The 7,933-nt window shown below is 38.0% G+C and overlaps 1 protein-coding gene across 4 annotated transcripts in view; it reads left to right on the forward strand.

Moving 5' to 3' along the window:
* Positions 1–7,539, forward strand: part of LOC116594363 (ankyrin repeat domain-containing protein 26-like) — a 636,289-nt gene extending 628,750 nt beyond the window's left edge. For 3 of the 4 annotated variants that reach the window (XR_004287184.1, XR_004287183.1, XR_004287186.1), the window contains 2 exons: positions 286–331; positions 7,045–7,539. The gene's annotated coding sequence lies outside the window, so the exon portion shown is untranslated. The remainder of the gene's footprint in view (positions 1–285; positions 332–7,044) is intronic. The other variant, XR_004287185.1, reaches the window with a different exon arrangement.
* Positions 7,540–7,933: the final 394 nt, after the last annotated feature.

Below are 7,933 nucleotides of genomic sequence, written 5' to 3' on the forward strand. Positions count from 1 at the left end.
CCCACCACCTGGCTCCCCCAACCTCCTACCCCCAGCCCCTTCAAAACTGTCAGATTGTTTTTCAGAGTCCATAGTCTCTCATGATTCATCTCCCCTTCCAATTTCCCTCAACTCCCTTTTCCTCTTGAGTGTCAATTATCATATGGTTTCATTTATTTGTGGAGCATAACAACATGGAGGACATTAGTGTTATTTTAAGTTCACATTTCATAAGCTATATATAATTCCTACAGTAATGTCTCTTTTTTAACTTGAACATTATAAATAATATTTGACTAATTTCAGGTGCAGCAGGAGTTGGAAGAAAATATAACTAGAGCAGCAAAAGAAGGTATGTTGCCAAATTTCTGAATTAAGGTGGTCATTGATTTCTGAAATAAACTATGAAAACTAAATGGCATTGCTTTCCATTGTTTGGATAATGGTACTATGTTAAAATTTTTAATATATATCTAATAAAAATGTAAAACATAAACATAATGAGATATATACTTATTCCTCATTTAGTCATTGTGTTTTAGACTTTAAAAAAAATCTCCAAATGCCTATTTATCTGTTATTTCAAGCTGTAATCTTCCTTCACTTCTGCCTCTGGAACTGTCAACCTAAATATGTGGGCTTTCTCAAATCCTTGTTTCTGCTAATGATATAAACACCCCCCCCCAAAAAAGCAGTCTTGTCTTAGGTAATAGTTAAGCAATTATCGTTCAAATAGCTGTCACTTGACAGGTGACATTTAAATCTCCAGTCATTGATTTACCTTTTGCATTGGGTAAAATTCCAAGCTCTGTACATGGAATAAAAACACCCAAATCAGTTTGGTTCTTGCCAGATTTTTCAGACTTCTCTATCGCTAACATTTACCCTACTCTGCGGCTTTGCTCTCCCACCTCTTCAGCATCAACTACTTGCAACTCCACAAGTGTTCTTTCTCACTCTCTATGTACATTCTTTGTATATGCATCTTCCCTTTACCTGGCATGCTTCTTCCCTGTCCTTCAGGTATCAGCTTACATATCCCCTCCACCAAAAAGCAGACAATATTAATAGAAAACTAGGATTTTACTTCTGTGCATTCTTATGTTCAACTCTGAAAATTGCCTGTTTGATTTTTCAGTCTGTCCTATATGATTGTTCATGGGTGGGCTCTGTTATCATCTTGTAATTAGAAAAACAGAAGCTCTAATATTTATCCACAACAGCAATTACCTCAGTGGGCAACCGTGAGCAAAATATATTTAAAAGTGATCTTGTAGAAATAATCAAGTGGCTTGTTGGTCTGGAAGGCTCCCCGCTCTTCCTAAAGACAAGAGATTTTTCTGCTAGTCTTGACCATAAAAATACAATGGATCCTGCTATACTTGGCCACAGAGATAAGAATAGATGAATGAGGTAAGCAGGATGTCCAGGAAGTAGGAGCGGGTGCCATTTTAACCTGTATCCTAAAGTGAGCTGATTACCTTCCAAAGAAATCCAGTCACCCACAAAATCAGCCTGAGATCAGAATTATACACGTCTGGATCTCTACCAGAGCAGAAGATGCGAGTGGGCAGTCTTTTTGTTTATCTATTTTTGTTTGTATACTTCATCAATCTTACCTTGGGCCCATTTGGGCTGAACCTTCTCTTTTATCTTCCCTTTCTTTCCTCTCTCTCTCTCTGTCTCTTCCTTTCCTTTTCTTTTCTTTTTTCTCTCATTTGGATGGGAAACCCTGATTGCTCAGAAGCATTTCAGGGTGCACCTTGACTGTACCACGGTCAATATATCCAGCTACATCCATTCAGCCATCTCTCACCAAAATGACTAGGAGGAGGAATGCCCAACAGAAGAAAAATACAGAGGATGGGCCTTCTGCAACAGAGCCAATGGCTATCAACATAGACAATATGTTGGAAAGAAAATTCAGGCTAACAATTATCCAGGCAATAGCTAGGTTGGAGAAAGCCATGAATGACCAAATGGAATTGATTAGGGCTGAGCTGAAAGTGACCAGAGATCATGTTTTCAATGTTAGGGAAGAGCTGAAAGCTACCAGGAGTGAGCTTCACAATGCTCTCAATGAGTTCCAATCTAATCTAAATTCTCCCAAAGCTAGGGTAACTGAGACAGAAGATAGAACTAGTGATCTGGAGGACAAACAGATAGAGAGAAAGGATCAGGAGGAAGCCTGGAACAAACAGCTTAGAAGCCTAGAAGCCACGAAAACAGAATCAGGGAAATAAATGATGCCTTGAAATGTTCCAACATCAGCATTATTGGAATCCCTGAAGGGGAGGAGAAAGAAGTATAGAAGATATAGTGGAAGAAGTTCTTCATGAACATTTTCCCAATTGCGTGAATGGAACCAGCGTTCATGTCCTAGAGGCCGAACGGTCTCCGCCCAAGACTATAGATTCCAGAAAAACGTCAAGGCACCTGAGAGTCAAATTGAGGAATCATAATTGTAGATATAATCTCTTGAAAGCTGCTAGGTCAAAGAGGCTCCTTACTTACAGAGGAAAGCCCATCAGGATAATGTCAGACCTGTCCACAGAGACCTGGCAAACCAGTAAGGGCTGGCAAGATATATTCAGGGCACGGAGTGAGAAGAACATGCAGCCAAGAATACTTTATCCAGCAAGACTGACATTCAAAATGGATGCAGAGATAAAGAGTTTCCAAGACTGGCAAGGCTTAAAAGACTATGCAAGCACCAAGCTGATACTGCAGGAAATATTAAGGAGGGTTCTATAAAAGAGGAAAGATCCTAAGAATAGCATTGAACAGAAATATAGAGACAATCTACAGAAAGAAAGACTTCAAAGGCAACACAATGTCAATAAAAACATATCTATCAATAATCACTCTCAATGTGAATGGCCTAAATGTGCCCATAAAATGGCACAGGGTTGCAGATTGGATAAAATGACAGGACCCATCCATATGTTATCTACAAGAGACCCATTTTGAACCTAAAGATACACCCAGACTAAAAGGGAAGGGATGGAGAAGCATCTTTAAGGCCGGGATAGAGATTCTCAAATAAGACAAATTAGATTTTAAACTAAAGACTGTAGTCAGAGATCCATAAGGACACTACATCATTCCTAAAGGGACTATCCACCAAGATGATCTAACAATTGTAAATATCTATGCCCCCAAAATGGGAGCAGCCAATTACATAAGAAAACTGTTAATCAACATAATCAGATTGATATGAATACACTAATCGTAGGAGATCTTAACATGCCTCTCTCAGAAATAGACAGATCATCGAAGCAGAAAATCAATAAAGAAACAAGAGCAATGAATGACACATTGGACCAGATAGACCTCATAGATATATACAGAACATTCCACCCTAAAACAACAGAATACTCATTCTTCTCAAGTGCACATGGAACCTTCTCCAGAATAAACCACATACTGGGTCACAAATCAGGACTCAACTGATACCAAAGGACTGAGATTATTCCCTGCACATTCTCAGATCACAGTGCTTTGAAACTGGAGCTCAATCACAAGGAAAAGTTCAGAAGGAACTCAGACACCTGGAAGCTAAAGACCACCTTACTTAAGAATGTTTGTATCAACCAGGAGATCAAAGAAGAATTGAAACAATTCATGGAAACCAATGAGAATGAAGACACTTCGGTCCAAAAGCTATGGGATACAGCAAAGCTGGTCCATATATGTATGGACCATATGGTCCATATATGTATTATGTATCGCATACATACATATATGTATGGGAAATACATAGCCATCCAAGCCTCCCTCAAAAAAATTGAAAAATCCAGAACACAGCAGCTGTCTCTACACCTTAAGGAACTGGAGAATCAACAACAAATCAAACCAACTCCACACAGAAGGGAAATCATCATGATTAGAGCTGAGATCAATGAGGTAGAAACCAGAGAAACAGTAGAAGGTATCAATGAAACTTGAAGCTTGGTTTTTGAAAGAATCAATAAGATCAATAAACCATTGGCCACACTAATCCAAAAGAAAAGAGAGAAAGCCCAAATTCATAAAATTATGAATGAAAAGGGAGAGATCACAACGAACACCAAGGAAGTAGAAACAATCATCAGAAGCTATTATCAACAGTTATATGCCAATAAGCTAAGCAACCTAGATGAAATGGATGCATTCCTGGAAAACTATAAACTCCCAAAATTGAACCAGGAAGAAATCAACAACCTGAATAGACCAATATCTAGTAATGAGATTGAAGCAGTGATCAAAAACCTCCCCAAAAGCAAGAGCCCAGGACCTGATGAATTCCCTGGGGAATTCTACCAAACGTTCAAAGAAGAAATAACACCTATTCTCCTGAAGCTGTTTCAAAAATGTGAAGCAGAAAGAAAACTTCCAGACTCTTTCTATGAAGCCAGCATTACCTTGATCCCCAAACCAGGCAAAGACCCTACCAAAAAGAATTTGAGACCAATGTCACTGATAAATATGGATGCTAAGATTCTCAACAAGATCCTAGCAAACAGGATCCAACAGCACATTAAAAAGATTATCCACCATGACCAGGTGGGATTCATTCCTGGGCAACAAGGATGGTTCAACATTTGCAAATCAATCAATGTGATAGAACAAATTAATAAGAGAAAAGAAAAGAACCACAAGGTCCTCTCAATTGATGCAGAAAAAGCAGTTGACAAAATCCAGCATCCATTCCTGATTAAAATGCTTCAAAGTATAGGGATAGATGGAATATTCCTGAACTTCATCAAATCTATCTATGAAAGACCCATAGCAAATATCATCCTCAATGGGAAAAAGCTTGCAGCCTTCCCTTTGAGATCAGGAACACGACAAGGAGGCCCACTCTCACCACTCATGTTCAACATAGTATTAGAAGTTCTAGCAACAGCAATCAGGCAACAAAGAGGAATAAAAGGTATCCAAATTGGTAATGAAGAAGTCAAACTCTCTCTCTTCGCAGATGATAAGATTCTTTATATGCAAAACCCAAAAGACTCCACCCCCAAACTACTAGAACTCATAAAACAATTCAGCAATGTGGCAGGGTACAAAGTCAATGTACAGAAATCAGTGGCTTTCTTACACACTAACAATGAAAATACAGAAAGGGAAATTAGAGAATCAATTCCATTTACTATAGCACCAAGAACCATAAGATACCTGGGATGAAACCTAACCAAAGAGGTAAAGGATCTGTATCGAGGGACTACAAAACACTCATGAAAGAAATTGAAGAAGACATAAAAAGATGGAAGACCATTCCATGCTCTTGGATAGGAAGAATAAACATTGTTAAAATGTCTATGCTACCTAGAGTAATCTATACTTTTAATGCCATTCCGATCAAAATTCCACCAGTATTTTTCAAAGAGCTGGAGCAAATAATCCAAAAATTTGTATGGAATCAGAAGAGACCCCGAATCACTGAGGAAATGTTGAAAAACAAAAACGGGGCATCACGTTACCTGATTTCAAGCTTTACTACAAAGCTGTGATCACCAAGACAGCATGGTACTGGCATAAAAACAGACACACAGACCAGTGGAACAGAGTAGAGAGCCCAGATATGGACCCTCTACTCTGTAGTCAAATAATCTTTGACAAAGAATGAAAAAATATCCAGTGGAAAAAAGACAGTCTCTTCAATAAATGGTGCTGGGAAAACTGGACAGCTATATGTAGAAGAATGAAACTCAACCATTCTCCTACACCGTACACAAAGATCTCAAAATGGATAAAAGACCTCAACGTGAGACAGGAATCCATCAGAATCCTAGAGGAGAACATAGGCAGTAACCTCTTCGATATCAGCCACAGCAACTTCTTTCAAGATATGCCTCCAAAGGCAAAGGAAACAAAAGCGAAGATGAACTTTTGGGACTTCATCAAGATCAAAAGCTTCTGCACAGCAAAGGAAACAGTCAACAAAACAAAGAGGCAACCCACGGAATGGGAGAACATATTTGCAAATGACAGTACAGACAAAAGGTTGATATCCAGGATCTATAAAGAACTCCTCAAACTCAACACACAAAAACAAGACAATCATATCAAAAAATGGGCAGTAGATATGAACAGACACTTCTGCAATGAAGACCTACAAATGGCTATCTGATACATGAAAAAATGTTCATCATCACTAGCCATCAGGGAGATTCAAATTAAAACCACATTGAGATACCACCTTACACCAGTTAGAATGACCAAAATTAACTAGACAGGAAACAACATGTGTTGGAGGGGATGTGGAGAAAGGGGAACCCTCTTACACTGTTGGTGGGAATGCAATTTGGTGCAGCCACTTTGGAGAACAGTGTGGAGATTCCTCAAGAAATTAAAAATAGAGCTTCCCTATGACCCTGCAATTGCACTACTGGGTATTTACCCCAAAGATAACAGATGTAGTGAAAAGAAGGGCTATCTGTACCCCAATGTTTATAGCAGCAATGGCCACGGTCGCCAAATATGGAAAGAACCAAGATGCTCTTCAATGGACGAATGGATAAAGAAGATGTGGTCTATATACACCATGGAGTATTATGCCTCCATCAGAAAGGATGAATACCCTACTTTTGTAGCAACATGGACGGGACTGGAAGAGATTATGCTGAGAGAAATAAGTCAAGCAGAGAGAGTCAATTATCATATGGTTTCACTTATTTGTGGAGCGTAACAAATAGCATGGAGGAGAAGGGGAGATGGAGAGGAGAAGGGAGTTGAGGGAAATTGGAAGGGAAGGTGAACCATGAGAGACTATGGACTCTGAAAAACAATTTGAGGGTTTTGAAGGGGTGGGGGAACCAGGTGGTGGGTATTAGAGAGGGCACAGATTGCATGGAGCACTGGGTGTGGTGTAAAAACAATGAATACTATTACATTGAAAAAAAATTTAATAAAAATGTAGGCAGGAAAAAAATAAAAATTAAAGTGATCTTGTATTTTATATTGTAGTTGTATTAGATTTTTTCATTCTTCATAACACTCATTAGGATTCAACTTTGTTTCTTTACTAAATTTTTTTTAAAAATGAATTATTATAAAGACTGTAATTCTTTTTCTTTTCAGCTGCTGGTGAATTTGAATCAGGCTCATCTGGTGAGGCCACCTCTTTAGAATCTACTTTCGAAAGACATACAAATTGTGACGACATAATGAAAGCATACAGAGAGTACTCAGAGTTTCTGAAGCAAAAGTATAGCATCTGAAAGATAAATAGTAAAAATTTATTTACTGGATGTTTACACAACATTTTAATTGTTTCCTATTAAATGAATGATATGCAAAAATATTTATTAAAGGAAAATATTTCTGGACCATGTGTGTAATGAAATTTATATAATATTTTAAGCTATGTTTCTTAGCAGCTAATTAACTTTTAAGCAGATTTTTTTATGTGGAAATCAGCATTTTGGGTTTTATATGCTCCAGGCTGCCCCAATACCAGCTTTCTAAACAGCACCCAACCAACCAAGTTTTCATGAATACTTCAGTCATGTTAATTGATAACTTTTTGCTATTTTCCAATTTTTATTACTACATATGAACATAGATATTTAGACAGACATTATTTTGATATATTGCTGCTAAGTTTATTGTCAATGTTTACACATATTCTAATTTTTATAGTGCCATAAAACCTATGTATAATTTTAATTTTAAACACTGATGCTGGGTCGCCTGGGTGGCTCAGTGGGTTGGGCCTCTGCCTTCAGCTAAGATCATGGTTTCATGATCCTGGGATTGAACCCCACATCAGGTGCTCTGCTCAGCAGGGAGTCTGCTTCCATCTCTCTCTCCATCTATCTCTCTGCCTACTTGTGATCTCTCTCTCTCTCTCTGTCAAATAAATAAATACAATCTTTTAAAATATTTAAAAAATAGATAAATAAATACTGATTCATATCTCTTCCCTCATGTTGAAATAAGATTTGCCTAAGGCTTTTCACCTTTTCTG

Source organism: Mustela erminea, chromosome 6 (assembly GCF_009829155.1).
Source record: "Mustela erminea isolate mMusErm1 chromosome 6, mMusErm1.Pri, whole genome shotgun sequence".
Taxonomy (NCBI): domain Eukaryota; kingdom Metazoa; phylum Chordata; class Mammalia; order Carnivora; family Mustelidae; genus Mustela; species Mustela erminea.